Source organism: Urocitellus parryii, chromosome 10 (genome assembly GCF_045843805.1).
Source record: "Urocitellus parryii isolate mUroPar1 chromosome 10, mUroPar1.hap1, whole genome shotgun sequence".
NCBI classification, from domain to species: Eukaryota; Metazoa; Chordata; class Mammalia; order Rodentia; family Sciuridae; genus Urocitellus; species Urocitellus parryii.
This window is the reverse complement of record NC_135540.1, coordinates 85,888,102-85,909,200: the sequence shown is the minus strand read 5'-3', so window position 1 is coordinate 85,909,200 and position 21,099 is coordinate 85,888,102. Positions and strand designations below refer to the sequence as shown.

The following is a 21,099-nucleotide window of genomic DNA, read 5'->3' as shown; positions in this document are numbered from 1 at the left end:
CAGTGCTTCCTTGCAGCAGTTCAGATGCAGCAATATAACGGGGGTGGGGGGGGTGGTGACCAGGAACTTGTGTAGATTGCAGGAGGAGGGATTTTCCGGAGGATATTTCTGGCTGCTGGTTCCTGGACAAGCCGCGTGGGTTCGGGAGGAGTTCCTGGGAGCGTGTGTGGAATGTGCTGGTGGAGTTCAGAAATAAAGTTTGTTCCTGCTTCAGTGGCTCGTGATTTGTGCCCAGCCAGACTGCGGCACTTCCTGTGTTGAAAAAGGTTTGGTTGTGATTGGATTTTATACTTCAAAGTAACAAGCTCTATACTCCCAGAAACCAACTCTTGGAATTATTTATGGAAGAGGGAAGACAATTGATTTTTTTTTAAATGCCTATTATAAACCAAGTGCTATTTGAGGTGTTTCTGTATGTTAGCCCCTTGTATGTTAGCCTCTTCTGCATGAGAGTCCCTAAGGTAGCCGTTGCTATCCCCATTTTACAGGCAAGAGATTAAATTACCTCTTAACCTCTTAAGATTAAGAAAAGCCAGAATAGCCTAGATTGCTGGTCCTGCTTCATCATGCTACTGGAGCAGTGTTACTTTGACCTACTCAGCCCTAGACCTGCACATTTTATGTATTTGGATATTTCTTCATTGACTGGATTTCATCTGCATCATATGGAAACCAATGTTATAGTATTTGAGGATATTCAGTTGACTATAACTTTTGGAGTCATTAGTGACCACCATTTTCAAGTTGTGGAAGGTAAGGAGGAATCCCATCAGGCCAGAGATGGTCTCTTATGAGACCAATTAATCCTGTGATTCATTCATTCCTCCAGTGTTTCAGGGGAGTAGCAGCTGCTCCCAACCACCAAGAACAAAGCCAAAGGTGTGGTCCACTGTATCTCCAGGCTTTGGTGAATCTGCTCAATCAGTGTGCTGTGTATCTGTGCCTCTCTGGCTTCCAGTGGTGCAGTGTCCCCAAGAAAAGTCACCAGAGTCAGATCAGACCTGGGTCCAAATTCTGGGGCTATCGCCTTCTAGATGTGTGACTTTGGGCAAATTACTCAACATCGAAAAAGATTTATTTTCCTTATTTTTAAGTGAGGATTAAAATGCCTACCTTATACCAAGATACAGAAACAACTTAAGTGTCCATCAAGTGGGGAATGGGTAAAGAAAATGAGTTGTGTTTATATTCATACATATATAATGCAGTACACACATCTACACACATATCAGAATACTATTCGGCCATAAAAAATAGGGACATTGTGCCATTTATGACAATACAGATGAAATTGGAGAACCTTTTGTAAAATAAGCTAAGCATAGAGAGGCAAATACTCTGATCTCACTTATATGTAAGAATGAAAGAGGTAAGCAGAAAGTACAATGGTGGTTTCTAGGGCCTGGGACTGGGGGAAATGGAGAGATATTGGTCCAAAGGTATAAACTTTCAGTTATAAGATGAATATGATTTAGGGATCTAATGTACAGCCTAGTGACTAGGGTGTATTATATACTTGAAATTTGCTACAAGAGTAGTTTTTGGTTTTGTTTTTTTCCCCAGTACTGGGGATCAAACCCAGAGTCTCCAACATGCTAGTCAAACTCTCTAGCACTGAGCTATATCCCTTCAACCCTTCTTACTTTGCTTTGAGATAGGGTCTTGATAAGTTGCCTAGGCAGGCCTCGAACTTTCAATCCTCCTGCCTAAGCCTCCTGAGTAGCTGTGATTACAGGTGCATGCCACCACACCTGCTAAGAGAAATTCTTAAGTGTCCTTACCCCCCCACACACACACACACACAATGTGGGATGGTATATGTGTATATCCATTTGTGATAATCATTATACAGTGTACATATATATCAAGTCATTACATTGTACATCTTAAATATCTATCGTTTTGTTAGTTATATTGCACTTAAGTTGGGGGGTGTGAAGTTCAACTCTCTCAATAAGATAATAGGGAAGATTAAGGGGACTACTCTGCATGGTAACAAGAGATACTCCTGATATTATTTATATTGTTATTGGCCAACTCTAGGCATAGGCTCTATTCCTCTGGATTAAGATTTGAGCAAAGCAAGCAGTCATTTCAAAACTTGGTAGTGGTTTTTCAAAGAGATGGATAGAAAGGATCAGAATTATCAGGCCTGTTCCCTGTTTCCAGAAGAGTGCTGAAGGTGTTTACCTGTGGAAGGCCAACAGTGGAATCCGCACTCCTGCTGTGGACTGTGGTATAGGCTTTCCTGTTCCTGGCTGTGAAGAGTAGTTGTGCTGCTTTCTGGACATGTTTTCTAGTTGATGGCGATGTGAGGCTTAAATTACTTCTAGGGGAACCTTTGGAATACAGTCCTGAGATGGGACTCTGACCTTGTCTTTTGCAAATTGTGTGACCTTGGGCCTCTCTAAACTTCCATTTCCTCCTTGGTAGCATGGAAAATAATAATGCCTACCTCAAAAGGGCAGTATAAGGATTTTAATACATAAAATTTAAGTACTTAGTATATGGGCAATATTTCATCATTATTATTCTGAACCGAATTAGAGGTTTGTGGTAACATGGAGGAGCATTGCCATATTACCAAATATGCTGGATGCCCGGTTATCTGAAAGCTCCCATTTTATTCCATTTAGGGGCTGGTACCCAGCCTTATAAATCTAAAACTGGTCAGGACTGTCCCAGAGATCATGGAGTTTAGGTTTGTTAAGTCACATTGTGCAAACTCTCAGGAAACTGAAGGATGTAAATCAGAATGCCAATGCCTTAGCTTAGTTTGAAAAAGACCACTTTAAGTGGGAAAAATAGTTCAACTAGACCAAGAATCAGCACACTTCATCCCTACAGAAAAACAAAACAGGAAGCCTAGGTATGGTCAGGCATTGGTGTGATAAACTCTGGCTCAGAGAGAGGAGCATGGATCTGTGGGTGCCAATGTGGGCTAGCATCCTTTCTGTTGGCCAAATGGCCCATCTGCCCACTGAGGACTAGTCGTCAGGCAGCCCAGATGCTCCTATAGACAAATCAGGGACTCTCTCCTCTGAACCGCAGAGAATCATGCTAGGAAACAGCTCCTCTCCATTCTCATTTCTTCTCTTGTGAGTCAACACCAAATCCCCTTTCTGATTGACACATTCCTTCTTTAGATATGCTAATGAAATGATAAGGTTACCGGAGCAGTCTTGCACTCTTGGCTTCTGGTGTGGGAAACATTTTGTCTCTAAGATGCCCTTTTGAAAATGTCTTATCTCATCTATTATGTGTTGGTTTTTATAGCTGAACTCTCAGAGTCTGAGGAAAAGGAAGCTGTCTACTTGGCACAATCTTAGGAATAGGGATCCTGAGGAGACTCGGATGGACATTCCTGCCCTACCTTTCAGAGATCCCACTAGAAGTCACCTCACTCTGGATCAACCTGGCTCTGTAGGAGCAGAGCTGTCATTGCCTGAGAAGTTGTACCTTTTTATCTTGGCACGCATCATCATCCTGAGATTTCATTTCCTTCGATTTAATTCTTGAGAGAACAACTTGTGATATTTCATTTATCCACTTTCTTTTTTTTTCTAAGTTATTTCTATATTTCAAACAAAGTAAGAATAGGATGACCGCCTGGAAAGACAATCTAGGGAGAGTAGGTATGTTTCCTGGAGAAATTATTTGTATAGTCAAAATGTAGATGTCAGCAGCCCCGGCTCTACTTACCTCTTTTAAGGTTGTTTTGGGTGGGCGAAGGCAACACCCCCCTGGCTTCCACCTCCATCATAAAAATGCCAAGAATTCAGAGCAGAGTAGAGGTGTTTACATACATTTTGGGGGTATCTTACCCAGTGACTGAAAAACAATCAAAAGTAGAAAAAGGCTACAGTGACAAGAGAAACACAAAGTCTCAAGTGAGTTGTGGGTCAAAGACCTTTGGAGATCCGCTGACCCATAAAGAGGGTAGAGCTTAGCCCTCCCTGGGAGGAGGAGCCAAGAGGCAGGGTGGCTGCTGCAAGGGGAATGTGTCTGACGCTTGGTGCACAAAGAGAGAAGGTCCACAGCTGGCGCTGGATAAATGAAGAAGAAATGATCAAATAAGTGGGTCAAAGAAAAGACCTTGCGAAAGGAAAATAAACATCTCCCAGTGGGTGGAAAACCTTTGTGGCATGCAAGGACAGTACAAAGGACATTAATTAGGAAACCAGACATGGATACGAATAGGTCAATACTCCAGATCTTCTCTGAAACCAACAGAGAGACTTTATTTGGCAGATATGTATAAAATACTTGTCTGAGGGCCAGGTAACCTTCAGAAGGGAAACTGGCAAAGGAAAGGGTCTTCACGTTTGATTTAACATCCCTGAATATGACACAAATGACTTTTACTGTAGGGAACGTTCACTGCTGTTCATGGATAACCTAAAACCTAAATTTGAAAAATGAGAGGCTACATTTCCCCTCCAGAATTGCTGTGTATTCAACTAAACACATTTTTCTTTTCTTTTCTTTCTTTCTTTCTTTTTTTTTTTTTTTTTTTTTTTTTTTTTTTGCATGTTGGGGAATAGATTCAGGGCCTCACACACGCTAGTCTAGCACTCTACCACTGAACTATAAACTCAACCCTAAACATATATTTTTACTTTGAGACTCGGATTTCTTTCATCAATCAGATCATCAGAATGATATTATACCCACTGAGTCCTTAATTCCAGTTCTGATTTTTTCCCCCCAACTTCCAGGGTGGAGCCAATCCTTCTTTCAGCTTCTACATCCATCCCACTTCTAAATCTGGCATCAATTAGTTTGTTTTTGTTTACTTTACATTTTATTTATTTATTTATTGTTGTTGTTATTTTTAGCTGGTAAAGAAAACCTTTATATTTCATAGTGACTGGTATTATACTTTTTGACAAGACTCATACCAGCCAGGCGAAAGCCAGAGAGAATACATGAGTGGGTGATAAAGGTTGAGATTGTCTGGTTTGAAGTCTGAGGGAGGGTATTAGGTACTAGCTCTGACTTTGGGCAAATCATTTCATCTCTGTGAGGCTTAACTGAGAAATATGAGGGTCCAGTATTTAGTATGGTAATTATATCATGCATCAACTAAAAACAAAATGCATTTTTGTCAAGTAAATTACCTCTTTGAGAAGCCCCTAATTCTAGTACTGGGACTGGGGTTCCCCGTGAATGGGAGGAGCATGGCTTGGAAATGATCTTTCTGGGCAGAGAGAGCAAGCTTCACACAGAGCAGAGGGTGCAGAAAAGTAAGCTCCTTTTCAAAGTGGACTCCCCACCACCTCTTCAAGTTTGGTATAGCCTTAACCCTTCCTGTTTATTCTGTGGGTTGAAAACCAGTTGGAAAGGGATGCTTATTTTTTACTTGACTGTGTATGTGTGTGTACAAGTAGTACTGGGAGGTCACATTTTACTGGGAAAAGAGAGACTGGGGAGGAAGGAGGGCTGAATAAGTAAAAAACAGTTAAGCACCTGCCTAAAATATGTGTGCTCCAGGCTGGGCTATTTGTCCTGTGTAGTGAGGACAGAGGGACAATTCAGGCCTCATGACTTTCAACCCACGGGTCTGCCTGGGTGTAGAAACGAGTGAAGTACATCCAAAGACAGGTAGGGACTTGCCCCAGGCCACATGCTAGTAGTCAAAATAAGAACTCGGGTCTCTGAGAATGTAGGTTTAGTGGTCTCCAGACACTTCAGGCAATGGAGCCTGGGAAGAGTACTTCCCACTCTGTGGCCTTCTTCTTTGAGAAATATCTGAGTGGCTGAAAAACCAGAAAAACAAAAAAACAAAACAAAACAAAAAACTCTACCACCATAGTGATGGACATTATTATCCAAAGTACATATATAAAGACACAAATTGGTGTGAATATCCTTTGTATACAACCAGAGATATGAAAAATTGTGCTCTATTTGTGTAATAAGAATTGTTATGCACTCTGCTATCACATATAAATAAAAAATTAATTAAAAAATGAGATTCAAAAACAAAAACAAAAACTCCACCACCAACAACAAAACAAACCCACCAACAAACAAGAAACACCAAACTGATTTTTAACATTTTAAATGAAAAGGCAGCAAGGCATTCCCCATTGACCTTGAACTTCCTGTGGGAGTTCAGGGGAAACACAGGGCTGCTGCAGACACCCAGCCGGCCCTAAGAGTTGCTGGCTGGATCAGCCTCTGGAAATAAAAGTGTGTGGCGTTAGCAGCTGCTTCCTCCCTCATAAAAATGGCACTGAAACTAAGTTCTCTACCACTCTCTCTCGGGCCCGCACTCCTCTGAGTGAACCAGTCCACATTTCTGAGGGTTAACAGGATAGTTTCTTTTTTACAAATGGGTGTGATGACATTATTGAAATGGAATGGAATGGCTGGCTCACACACTTGCCACCTCTGTGTCAGATTTCTGTGACCTTTTATTTCTAGATGGAGTTTCTGAAACTCGCCCAGGATTTGCAAGTCAATGATCTTGAAAGAAGTATCTTGTAATGAGTGAATGTTTTTTAAGGCCCTCTTAATGGATACAAAATTAACTTTATTAACTATTAATAAAAAGGGTTGGGCAAACCAGTTCCTTTTCCAACTCATGATCACAGTTTATAAATGAAAATAATTTCTTAGAATGTCACCCCTCCCCACATCCTTCACCCTGTTTTGCCACCTCCCTACCCTGATCCGCCTTCCTGACTCTATTCCATGAAAATGCACTATTTTTTTTGTGTGTGTGTGTGATCTAATTATTTTTTATTTGTTCTTTTTAGTTGTATATGACAGTAGAGTGTATTTTAACTTATTATACATACACGGGTATAACTTCCCATTCTTGTGGTTGGACATGATGTGGAATGACACTGGTCAAGTATTCATATATAAACATAGGAAAGTTACGTCCAATCCATTCTACTGTCTTTCCTATTCCCATTGCCCTTCCCTTCTCCCCATTTCCCTCTGTCTAATGGATGAATCTGCACTCCCCACCCCACATTGTGAGTCAGCATCCACATGTCAGAGAGAAAATTCTGGTTCTTTGGGATTGGCTTATATCCCTAAGCATGGTGTTCTCCAGCTCCATCCATTTACCTGCAAAGCCATAATTTCATTGTTGTTTAGGGCTGAGTATTATTCCTTTGTGTATATGTATCACATTTTCTTTATCATCTATTGAAGGGCACATAGGTTGGTTCCATAGCTCAGCTATTGTAAATTGAGCTGCTATGAACATTGATGTAGCTCTGTCACTATAGTATGCTGATTTTAAGTCTTTTGGGTGTATGCCAAGGAGTGAGATTACAGGGTCAAATAGTGGTTCCATTCCAAGTTTTCTGAGGAATCTCCATACTGCTTTTCAGAGTAGTTGCACCAATTTGCAGTCCTACCAGCAACGTATGAGTGTACCTTTTCCCCCACATCCTCGCCAACATTTATTGTTCCTTGTGTTCTTGATAATTGCCATTCTGACTGGAGTAAGATGAAATCTCAGTGTAGTTTTAATTAACCATCTATATTCCTAAAGCAATTTGCTTTGATTAAGCCCTGATATCTCTTCTTAATTATTTTAAAGTACTCTAAAGAAACAATTCAAAGAAACAATTCATTAAAAGCTTTAAAAAGCAAAAATCCCTGTATGTTAAGCAATGAAGTTTACAGTCAAAAATTTTCTAAAACATGAAAAGCATCTTCTTTTGCTCATATAAATGGACAATCTGCAAGCTAGATTGTGCAGCAGTGAGGTGCCAGTTCTCCTATGGGAATTGCAGACAGCACTGAATCTGGATTCCAGCCTCTGGGTTCTGACCATGATGCCATGGAACATCGTGACCCATGCTTCCTCTTAAAATGGAGATGGATAATAATATCTTCCATACCAATTGCTGTAAGATGAAATAAGAAAGTGTATATGAAAATACTTCATTGTAGTAAAATAATACATCATTATTTTCCATGAGGAACTTCGATGATATACTCTCGGCTCATGAAAATTTACTTGACTACATTCTCTTATGATTGTTCTGTTTAATGACACTGTTTGTGCAAATGAGAACATACAGATATTAAGGCTTTGGAGTAAAACCCTTTTGCTCAGAGAAAATGTATTTGTGAAGGGAAGTATCACTCCATTTCAGATTAGGAATAATAACAAATTTGCCATGTTGTCTGGTGATTCTCAGTTGAAAGAATTGTGATTCTAAAATTGTGTGTGATTCTAAAACACATTGTGGTTCATTGGTAGGGAGCTGAACTCCAGAAAAGGAAGCTTAGACTTCAGGAAGGGGATCCTAGGCAAGTATTTGCATTGTCTGGTGCATTTTTGTTCCACAGATTCACCAGATTGAATTAACTGGTTGGGTTTTATAGGGACATGTGACAACAGGCTGAGCAATTTGAAGACATAATGTTCTCTGGACAGCACAATGCTGCCTTTGGTAAAATTAAGATGTCAAAAGATAAATACCAAGTGGGCAGGCAGTAGGAGTCGAGAACAAAAAGGAAAGATGCATCAGTCTTTTTAAAAGCAATTGCAAACTGTTCTTGAAACTCCAGGTACTCATCTGTGTGTGTGCATGTGGCCTCTTTCACCTCACCTGAATACTGATGCCAAACGAGAAATAGTCTTGCTCCATGTAAAATCCAAGAACTGTCTCTCAGGATATAAAAAGGGACCCATGCTCTTCTCTGTGGGTGGGTAAGTCACCCGTGGAGATGCAGGAAGGGATGTGTCAATAAGGAGAACCCTCAGAAAGGAGAGCAATGGAGCTGTATTGGCAACCAACCAATATGGTGGACGATGTAATTCTTACTTCTGTGTTGACAGTCTTTTTTGTCTCGGATGATACCTCTCACCTGTGCATGTCTCCCTGATATCTGTGATGACCTCCCAGCCCCCTCTGCCCTACCACCATTAGTTCATATGAGTTTCTGGTCTTTGAAGTTTTAATTTAGGCAAGGGACTGGCACATACCTGAGACATGAGTACAAATCCCAAACTGTAGTACAATTCACATCCCCTTTTAGGACCCAGGGTTAGACTTCCCCAGAGAGGAAATCAGTAGACCTGAGAACTGTGGTAATTTACCCCCTGAACATTTTTTCCAGTTGAGCAAGTGGTTGAGAGGAGGGGAAGGAGGCAGCTGCGGTGGCCTTCGACCCTCAGAAACTTTTCCAAGAGGCCTGGCATCATGGGAATTTGCTCCGTGTGCTTTGAGGAGGTATTTCAATCCTGCTAGGGCCACACTCAGAGCAGTTTTTGGCTTCTCTGAAGTTCTAGGCTTGAATGTCACTGTATAGAAGTACAGTATTTTATTTCCTAACCAGTTGTTCCTTCCCATGGAAAATTCACGTAACACATTATTGGGTTTCCTGAGAGGTATGCAATAAGATTCCCTTACTGTAATAAGAAAAGGGACATTTTTTTTCCCCTGTAGCATATAAAGATAACTGCTATTTTTATTCAATGGATTACATATGCTCATTAGCTATGCACGGAATACTAGCCACATACAAAGGGATACTCTATTCTTTTCCAAGGAAGGAGGTTTGATGATAAAAGACCCGATTTCATTCCTGGGATAACATTTGTCTGGCTTTACTTCAAACAAATGTATTCCAAACTGGAGTTACCACTCCATGCCCAACCATTAAAGAATGGCACTCAAATATCTGTCTGAGCCTTTGGAATATAAGATCTGAGTTCTGAGCTCACAAAGAAGTTATGGTGGAATCTTCCCCCATTCCCCACCCCATTCTAAGTGTGGACACATGGACTAGAACAAATAAATTTGGATAATTCAAATTTAGAATGTGAAGTAAACAATTTTTGCATTCTTGAATCAAAATGGCTTAAAGCCACTCCTTCTTATACTTGGCTACTCATTAGAATTACCTAAGGATTTGAAAACAACCACCAGGAAAAAAAATCCTAATGAAAGCCTAATGCGTGGGTCCCCCCTCCAGAGATACTAATTTAATTGATATGGGTGTAGCCTGGTAACTGGAATTTTTAAAGCCTCCTTAAATAATTCCAATGTGCAGCAGAATCAGAGAACCACTGGTTAAAGCTGTAAGTTGAAGTAATAAAGAGAAACCATGAGTAGATAGAAACTAAGATGTAGAGAAAGACAGGAAGAATGAAAGGGAATCTAGGGAGGGTAGCTGCAGGAGATTCAAGAAGGTGTGCCATGAGAGTCAGAGTAGAGCAGAAGATTCCCTGGTGCTGGAGAACTAAAGCACAAAAATGTAGCAGATTCTTGTTGCTGAGAGCTCCGGCCTGCCTAGGATCCAGAGAGGCTGCTTGGGAAGGGCCTCTCCCACAGTTACTTCTGGTTTTGCATTTCTAGGAGCTCTTTCACTCATTACAGACATAGGAAGGAGTGAATTGTTTTTTAAATCTCAGGGTTTTTTTTTTCTTCTTTTCTTTTTTAAGAGACAAGGTCTCATTATATTACCATGGCTGACCTTGAACTCTTGGGCTCAAGGAATCTTCCTGCTTCAGCCTCCTGAGTAGCTGAAATTACAGTCGCAAGGCACTTTGCTCATTTTTTTTTTTTTTTAGTAAATGAAGCTCCTATTGCTAAATGGGCGTGAGCAGGGAAATGGGTTTTCAATGGACAGCACTTGTTGTGGTCCTCCCTCACAAACATCTGTCACCAGGGCTGTTCACATGCCATTGCTCTGTAGGTCCTTATGTCTGGTAGGTTGGCGTAGGTGAAACCATTCCCATCATATTACCATTGCTATGCTTGCTCTACCAGCTACCACATGGCTTCCGGGTGGTGCCCATGTGAAGCAAACCATGGAAGAAAGATGGCCTGGTACCACTGACGTGGTCAATCTACATGGACACACCTCATGAAGACCATTTCATAGACCATTTCAGTACTCTGGAAAGTACTGGTAAATACCATACACCACACATTTTATTTTTGTTTTTCCTTCTTTGTGTGTGTGTGTGTTTGTGGTGGGAGGGGGTAGGTGCTGGAGATTGAATTTAGGGCCTTGCACATGCTAGGCAAGAACTCTACCAATGAGCTTTTTTATCTCAGCTCTTTTTATTGTTTTTTGTATTGAGACACTGAGTTGCCCAGGCTGGCCTCCAACTTGCCATGGGCCTGTCTCAGCCTCTAGAGTCGCTAGGTTTACAAGGATGCAACCCCAGCTCCCAGCACCACACGTGGTCTTAATGGGAAATCAAATGTGTGAAGGTCTTGGCAGTTTTGCTGTGTTCTGACCAGTTCCTCTATTTTGCTGTCCCCCTTCCTTCTGGATTATATATTTTTATTTTTTAGTTAATTTAATTGCTCCAAGATCACAAGTGCCATATTAAAGTCCTGGAGTCTTAAAGTATAGGTTGGAGTTACTAAGCATCCTAAGCAGGCTCTCAGCCTTCAACAGGCAGAGAAACCCCTAGTTCTGTCTGACAGGAGGGACCGTAGAGTCTTTTTCTGTGACTGTTGCTTATTAAAGTGGCTGCCTCAAATATGTATTTGTTGCCACCTGTCTCCTCATGGTTCTGTTACCTTGGACATCTTAGCAGGTGGCAACTTTGAAAAGTTAGTTCTTGGTAAAGTTATACCTCTGAGACTCGCCTCTTTGTGCCTTTGATTTGTCCAACTGCCGTGCCTGATCTAGAAGCCTGTGTCGGTCTGTCCACTGGCTGCCAGATTATTTAGTTTGGTTTGTGAGTACGTTTCAAAAATGCCATTTTCCACTCCACCCTGGTTCTATTGTCAGATTCCAGTCTGATGCTGTGTTTGCTTAGTGGGTGGGGTGTGTAAGATTGCACTTGGAGGGACGTTTGCTTGGTCAGGGTGTTTACTGCTTACGAAGGAAGGTTGCTATGTTGTTCTCGTGAAGGCTGTGATTCAAAGGAACATTTCTAGGGGATTCTTTGGAATATTTCCTTAAAGGTGTCTCTTAGAAATCAGCCATCATTATTTACTAATTGTAAGTATGATCCATAAATGGACAGCTAAATAGTCTTTCATGGAACTGTCTCGGAGGACATATTCATAACCTTTTTTCCTTCACCCTTATACTTAAAGGAGCACACAATGAAAAGAGAACCATTGCTATTGACTAGTGGCTGCATGTTACTAAAGTGTTTTTGTAACTAAATTCAATCTTCTATTGTGTCATTTTTGATTTGTGTTCTCTCTCCCCCTACACACACACACACACACACACACACACACACACACACGCATGCAGCACACATGCATGAGTGATACATTCTGTTTCCTCTCCTTGGCATATAAACCCTTTGATGGAAAGATTTTTATTCAATGCACTATTCTCAGTGCTTGGAATGGTCTCTGGCACATAATATGTGCTCACTAAATATTTGTGAGATGAACATGAAAATGTCTCCAGTAGCAGCTGTGTGCATGGTGGTTAGGAGCACCAGCTCCGAGCTGGGTCTCCTGACATTTCGTCTCAGCTTTACCATTTACTCTCAAGGTCCCCAAACCAAGTTACCCTAGTAGCAATGCTTCTCTTACTGGTGTAGTAAATTGCCATTTAAATGTGAGTGTTCTTAATTATGTCATTAAACAGGGCAAGTCCTTTTTCTTGCATTAGTTTATTGGCACAGGTTGTTTGGGCTTATCCTCACTGTCTATTTTTTGTGGCACATTATCAATAGTCTTATCACTAAACCAACCACACTTTTTACCTATATCCTGCACCAAAGAATAACCATATCTGAATGTCCCCCCCCCCTGAAATGAGATCCATCAAATTGCCTCCCACCTTTATTCCCCTGTGACACTGCTTAGTAAGGTGACCCATTGCCAGTCCTTGTTCTGGAAGCCTGGCCTTTGGGATGCTTCCTTTGGCAGGATCTGCTCTTCTCCATGCCCTTGGCTTTTCTCAGCCTGACTTTTACCTGAGGTTACTTGTTACTCCTATACCACCCGGACCCCTTGGGGAGTGGTGCTGTGTAGTGGTTAGGAGCAGTTGCTTAGAATCCAAAAGAACTTGGTTGGCAACACAAGTTGGACAATGGGTTTCAACTCTCATTTTTCTCATTAGGAAAGTAAAGTTAAACACCCCTACTTGGTCTGGGGACAATAAAGATGACATGTATAAAGAAAGTATACACTTTCATTAATAATTTCAATACTAGTTATTGAGCAGGAGCCAGTACCCATACTCAGCAAATAGTTGTTAAATGGAGGCATGCTCCTCTCTTTTCTAAGAGAATTGGGTTCTTTCCCACCTGTAGCCATTTTACTGCATCACCACCCAGTAGATGTGGGTAAGAGAAAGATTCAAGGTGGACTTGGCTCATGTTTCTTGCCAGTGAGAGTTAAACCTAAACTAGACAAAAATCAAATTTGTCAAGCGGGGGTGGGGTGGGGAATCAATGGAAAAGAGTGACTGCAGATTTAAAAGGACTTGAGTCTGGTAGAGGGTGGAAGATGGGTAGGAGATCACAGGCAAAACCCCTCTGCAAACTCCCAGAGGCATCATTCTGGAGAACAGCTCTTGCTTTATGAAAGTCAAAGCACCAAGCAATGAAAGGACTTAGCCTTAGGTCACAGGTCTGGTAAACCATGGAATGAGGAAGAGAAGTCAGATGTTCCACTACCAAGTCAGCCAAGATATACAAAAATATGGAACACTCCAGAGGCAAGGGCTCTTTTTTTGTTGAATTGTATGGCTTATGTGGGGTCTTTCTTTCTTTCTTTCTTTCTGTGCTGGGAATTGAACCTAGGACCTCACTCATACTAGGCAAGCATCTTGCAAGTGGAGCTACACCCCCAGCCTCATATTTTAAATCCTTGATCATATAGATAATCCTTCATACCCATGTGCATTTTTTTACAAGAATGAGATCATATTACAAATGCTACTGATTTTTTTTGTAGGCTTTCTTTTTTACTTATTATACCATGGACATCTTTCCATGTTACTAATAACATTTTACATCAATTTTAGTTTCTGATTTAGTTTATTCACATAATATGTGATTGCTTCATAATTTAACTTCTCCTTATTGTAAACCCTTAAAGCTGTTTGTACTATTTTTTCAAATAATGGTAAAAGGAATTTTCTTCTGGCCAAATCTTTGAGCTCTAGTTGAGGTGAGTGTGGTCATGCTTTACCTGATGTTCTTTTTCTTGCTCTTTAATATTGTTCCTGTTTTTCTATATTCTTTCTGAAGCATTTTTTTTTCCTTAAAAATGTGAACTTTCTCCACAACTTGAGTCAAAAACAGCTGTGATGCCTGTTTAACATACAAATGCCTAGCCCTTCTCTAAGTCAGACTGGGAAGGGGCCTACTGTGGAATAAATTTGCCTGGGGATTCTCGCACCCACAAAGCTTGCAGCCTGTAGCCCTAGGAGGTTCAGATAGGCCTACCTCTGGCTGGGTGAAGTCATCCCTCTAGATGTTTCCTTGTCTGGTTGGTCCCCACAAGACACAAAAGGATGGGATAAATGTTAATTTGAGCAACTCCATGGTTATTCTCCCAAAATTTCTAGCACCAAGCCTCTTCTTAGCTTTGATGTGCAAGTGAAGTTTGAAATTCAAACTTGCAATTTCAAATAGAGCTTGGGCACAATTCTCATTTTCTCTGAACTTCTTCATAAGCATTTGAGAACACAACCCAAATGCCAAGAAAAAAAATGTGTATATATATATATATATATATATATTTTTTATTATTATTATTTTTTTAAACAGCAATGGTTTGCAACTTGCCTTCTTTCCAAGGGCATAGCAGCCTGAAGCAGTTTCTAAAAATAGACCTTCCTAGTACAGGTCACTAAGCAGGAATGACCTCCTTGTCACTCTGTTTACACAGTTTTACATCTGACACTCTCATAACAACAGCGCTGAGGCAGCAGAACCATCAGTCTGTGGGAATTCTTGGTAAAAATGCAACCTGGGGCTATAGCCCAGGAACGTCTAGCAGAAGCTGGAGGTGTTTGGACTCAAGGCCCTTCAACCTTTGCCTCATGATTTCTCATCCCCTTTCCATCACTGTCTCAAAGTCAGGGGCAGAGGTCAAAAACCCCATGTCATTCCACAAGATACTAATTAACAGAGAAATGAACTCGTGTTGGGGAATTTAAGACCCACCATGTTTGATTTTGTTTTGTTTAATGTATTTTGCATTCCTGCTCTTTGCAAATGTGTCAGCTTACAAATCATCATCTGATTGCAAATTTCATGTTGGAAGCTTTAATAAAAAAGGTTCAGAAAAAGTTTATTTATCTTTGCTATTTTCAAAACAGTCCTGCAATAGTAAGCAATCTTTTCTCTTTGTGTAATAAGTTGGGTATATCCCTGTCCCTGACCCTAAATGCACAGACAACATGTGTGGTAGTAGAACTACAATTTCTTGGGATTAGCATTCTAAACTTATGGAAATGGGATAAACGGGGGGGGGGGGAGCAGTTGACATTGAATATACATGAGGAGACTGAACTGGACCATTGGACATTCACATACATAGGATTCCTTGCAGGTTCTGAAGAAATGGATTAATTGGATAAAATTTAGAATATTACTTATAAGAATCAATTTTGATTCATGCAATAGCCTATCATCTTTAAATAAATAAATTTACTAAGCTCTTAAAAATGTGGGTTCTGGGTGACCTATGTTTCTCCATCTTCTCATTTAATTTCCCAACAACCTTGGAAATGGGTAGGTACTATTATTACTCTATTTTGCAAATGAGAAAACTAACTTGTGAGAGAGCAGTCCAGCTGGGAGGGCACATCTAGCCATGTGGATTTGAACTCTAGCACATGACACAGAGGCCCAAGTTCTTATGCCAGTCTGTGTTCAGAGGAGCTGATCTTCTGTGATTACTCAAACCCCAGAACCCACACTGGTTCTTCAGCCTCTGGGTGACCACAGATCAGACTCTACCAGTGTCTTCTTTTGTTTTGCTTTAAAGATGGTACACACTGGTGCCTTTTGTTTCCCTAGCAGTGTTGATTCACATTCCCTTAAAGAAATTAACCTTGCCATCTTGTTTCACTTGTTTGACGTGAGCAAGTCCACATGCCAATAAAAACAGAAATGAAGGAAATAGCCTAACAGAAGGGAGAAATGATAGAGGGTTTTATGGTTTATCAAGATAGTTAGCACAGGCTCATCATTTTATACCCCTACCCCTGCCTAGAAGACACAGAACAAAATCCCACAGCTTTTGATTCCAATCACACCTTGTTCTATAATTTTATAAGTGGTTGAAATGCCTGATTAATATTGAAATGTTGGAATATTCGTTGTTTCATAAGACCATATTTTCTAGTTCCAATGAGATTTTATCATTTCTGTCCCAAATAGTAGATGCTTATTAATGATGTCCTGTCTAAGTACTGCATTTGTCAGTACTAACTTATGGCCCTAGAAGTCTCTTTGTCCCTTGTAGGATGGGCTCTTCTCAGGACTAATCCAGTTTCAGAAGGAGCTGAAATTTATTTTTTTGTGCTCTGTTACTACTAGTACTCTAATAAAGTCCCCTCATTCCCATATTCCTATTCCTCACCCCCAAATCTGTCCTCCCTCAGAATTATTCCTCCACAATTGTCTTTCCTAATCCCTCATCCAAACTTTCCTATCCATTTCTTACTCCTTTGGAACTTTGGTAGATGACTTGCTAATTTCCAAAAAATGCGGCTGAGAATGGTAAAAATCCTTCAAGAGCCATACAATACAGTTAACATAAAACAGGAACAATAAAGCCATTAATCATATAGTTTTGTTTGTGTGTGTAGTGCTGGGGATCAAACCCAGGGCCTTTGACATGCTAGGCAAGCACTTTACCACTCAGCTACATCTCCAGTCAGATTTTTAGAACATATGAACATATTTTTGTTCAATGTTGCAGATTATCTGTATGTCACCATAAAAGAGTGGGTTCCCCATGGAGTAATCTCAGTGACAAATAGCTTGGTATTATTTGATGGTAGATAGATGGGTTCTGTCATTGGAAGCCTTCAAGTCATGTGCCAGAATGTAACCTTGAAGGCTGACATTGGCCGCACCAGCCTGCATATTCTCTATCATCCTGAGAGCTTGATGTGTGACTCACTGCTCCCTAAGGGCAGGGAACTTTAGTGATGGTGGGCCATGGAGTTAAGTCAGAAAGGCTATGTCACATATCCTGACAGTATAGTTAAAAGGCTCCTTCACAATTTCAGAAACCATTTTGCAAGGATGTTGTGAGAACTCAATGTGAAACTCTATATTTTGAACATATCGAAAAGAAAGTAATTGGCACATCTCAGGTTCAGTTGTATCAGTACAGTATTTATCTCTGTGGATTGTCAGCAGGGGAGAGTTTATATGGAACTGCTTTTTCTCTGCCACACCCTGTTTCTGAAATATTTATACAAGCCAGTAACCCAATAAAATTAGGGTTTAGATCTGTCTTTTGCTCCAATTGGCACCATAAATAAACTATATAATGATTGAGATTTTTGGTTAAAGTAGGCAGTGGGATAAAGAGACCCTTGAAAAACCTCAGCATCCCATTTCCATAGCAAATAAGTGGTAGGTTGCAAGCAAGGTGGCCTGTTTTAGCAAATAAAAATGCAGATGCTCAGTTAAATTTTAGTTTCACATAAAGAATGAATAAAATTTTCAAAAATATGTCTCAAATTTTATCTAGCTGCCCTAATTACATGACAAGTTAGATGTACAGAAAAAAAAGTGGGCTCTTTCTTTAATCTAAACTTAATTTAATCTTCCTTATAAAACCATTCCTGCTGGTTAGCAAAGAAAGAAATGAAATAATAAAGTCTAGTCCTGGGGCTGGGGTTGTGGCTCAGTGGTGGAGCACTTGCCTTGCATGCGTTGGACACTGGGTTCGATCCTTAGCATCACATAAATTAATAAAATAAAGATATTGTGTCCATCTACAACTAAAAAATTAAAAGTAAGTAAATAAATAAAGTCTACTCTTGGCCAAGGGAAAAGCTCGCCTGGTCCAATCATTTGAATAGTCATTTGAGGTAATGCTCAGTCTGTAAAGTGCTCCCTTCTCAAAATTCATCTTCTACATCTACCGTAGACCCACCTTGCCCAAATAGGAAGGGGCTTAGGGTTTTGGGACAGTGGCGAGTTCAAGTCTTTGGCAATGTCGTAGGCTCCCCAGTTGCTGCTGGCCTCCACGCTATATTCTGCAACTGGTAAATACATGGTCAGTTTGGTTTGGGCTTGGGCAATGCCCTTGGGATCACTGTCTACCTCCCACCTGCAGACTCAGCCGCTGCTGAGCTTCAGACACCTTAGCATCTGCCATTTCCCATTTTAGCAGCCCCCAGGCCCAGGGGCCTACCCTAGGCTCATCTCACCCTCCCCATCATGACCACCTTGTTGCAGAACTTCTGGCTAATATCCTGTGTCTGAGATTTTTTTGTCTCTGACTAGACCTCTGGAGACCTCCTGGTAGAGTCGGACCAGGCTCTCTCCACAGTGTTCTCCTAAGATTTCAGATGGAGTCATAAAACCAAGACTCCCTGAGCCCTTGACTTCCCTTCACTTACCTCGACAGAAGACCTTGGTTGCCACAGCTTGACTTGTCACCATCCTCTCCCTCATGGTACAACACCCTGGGTAGTTGAGGGTAGGACCTTCTCACATTCTCTTGCTCTGCTGTGGGCCTCTCTTCCTCTAACTGCAAGCCTCCTGACTTAGGTGGGAGGGAATCATCTATGCAATACGGTAAAATCTGATGATTAGAATCCTCTAGATTAAACTCTAGGTTACAAGGGTTCTCAAAAGTGTAGTCACAGATCAGAAACTTCTATTAGATGCAAATTCTCCGGCCTCACTCTAAACCTCCTGAATCAGAAACTCTGGGATTTGGGCCTGGCAATCTGGTTTACCAAGCCTTCCCTGTGACTCTGATGTACCCTAAGAGCCACAGCATTAGAGATTCCAAAAAATTCTCTGTTCCTCTCCACCTCCCCTCTCATGGTTTTCAAGCCTTACATGTTGTTAAACAGACCAGATGCTCTTTCTTAATCTAATTGATTGATTACCCTAAACTCAAAACATTATGGCCATTTAACAAAAAGGATTTTTTATCTTAAAAAGAAAGAAAATTCTGCCACCATGCTACAAGGACAAATCTTGAGGACATGATGCTGAGTAAAATATACTGATAGTAAAAGATGATTCCACGTATATGAGGCACCTAGAGAAGAAAGTGTAACGGAGATCACCAGGGGCAGAGTGTGGGGGTTGGAGTTTCAGGAGCTACTGTTCCATGGGAACAGAGTTTCAGTTGTGCAAGGTGAAGACATTCTGGAGACGGCTGGTGATACAATAGTGTGAGAGTACTTAATGCCATCGAACTGTATGCTTTTAATTAAAAAAATGAAAGAAATTTGGTGGTTAACATAAAAAATTAAAATTATGAGTTAAAAACGGCTTAAGTTTTTACCAATAGGTTTGAGAATAGCCACCTGGCTAACTCCGCTGCTTAAACATGAGCCACAATCCTAAAGGTTAGGGTTCAGATCTGAATGTTGAAGCAGATGCTCCTGGTATTCGGGTTTCACCAGATCTTAGTTGAGTGTCTGAGCTATCGTCTGAGAAACTAGTCAAATACAGCTGAGTCAAGAATTCAATTAGGGTAGTTAGTCTCAACTTGGCTACTGAGTTAAAAGGTAATACTGACTTGGAATTTTTGCATACCTTCACCTAAAAGTTCTCTGCATAAACTAACTCCTAATGGTCTCCATTCTTCTATTTCTACATAGGAAATATTGGTAAGTTGTGGTTTCTCCCCATATGCCTGAGAAGGGCCTGGCAATTTGCCCTGTGCTTGGCTTGGGTAGGAAGACTTCTGGGTCTCTTATTGCTCTACTCTTCTAACCATGTGGCATCTGTGGATGGTTTTGTCCTCCTCAGAGGCAACAAAAAGGAGAAAATGGTATTAGTACATGGTGGGTTTTAGAGCACCCTCTTTGCTTCCTGCATTAGTTGCCTACTCAATAAAAGAATATTCCTTAATAGAAACAATTTGAATTTTCTCAATCTTGTTGAAAGATAAATTAAAGCATCTTTAGGAAAATTCTCCAATCTAAGGAAAGACAGTGAACTTAATATGCAGAACACAGCCTCAAGGCGAGTTCCTCCAACTCATTCACAACCCAGTTGCCACCAGTTGTCCCCCTTTATGAAATTCTGTGGCCACCGCTGTTCTAATCCAATTTTCCTGTTGCACACATTTCCAGAGAACAATCTTCAAACATCTAATTCTACCTTCTGTCTCAGAACTATATTGATGCAAGACAATGTTTTCATGAGCCCCAGGAAATTAGATTAGGGGGATAAAAGTAGATAATACCTATACTAATAAAAGATAATTATATCTTTCTATTTTTTTACTAAGTTACTTTTTTTTTTTTTAGTACCTAAGGCTGGGTTTGGTGGCACAGTCCTAGAATTCTAGCTACTCAGGAAGTTGAGGCTAAGTTACTGAGGATTCCTGAACCTCAGCAACTTAAACCCTATCTAAAATTTTGTAAGGCTGTGGATGTAGCACAGTGGTAGAGCATCCCTGGGTACAATCACCAGTACAGAAAGGGAGCAGGAATATATCTGCAAATAAACACTAGTTTTTGAAACCCACCATCACCAGTCCTTATAATTTGAATCATAAAATTCTGCATTTTAAGTGGAATAAGGTTCATGGTGCTTCTGGTTAGGAACTGAAGTTTATCATATTCTTGTAGAAGAGTTAAGAAAATATACCATCTACTAATTTTAAGGGGAGGCTGAATAGTGGAATGGAAAAGTACTTGGGTTTTGGGATAGCCCTACTTTTGATCTAGATTTTCACTTATTAGCTGTGTAATTCCAGCTTTATAATCTATCACAGACTTGGCTTCCTTTAGCTGTACAGTTGGAATAAAGTTGTATCTCTGAAGTTTTGTGATGCTTACGTATGATACAGAGATGAAATTGTACCTCTGTATCCACTGGGGATTGGTTTCAGGACCTGGCCTCTTCCCCAACCATGGATACCAAAAATCTGCAAATTCTCAAGTCCTTTATATAAAGTGGTATAGCATTTGCATGTGACCTATGCACATTCTCCTGTATACTTAAAATGTCTTTTTTTT

The 21,099-nt window shown here is 40.6% G+C and overlaps 1 protein-coding gene across 1 annotated transcript in view; it reads left to right on the top strand.

Annotated features, from left to right (window-relative positions):
* The window catches only part of Shroom3 (shroom family member 3), a 298,105-nt gene that overhangs the window by 96,210 nt on the left and 180,796 nt on the right, over positions 1-21,099 (top strand). The gene's annotated exons all lie outside the window — the stretch shown is intronic.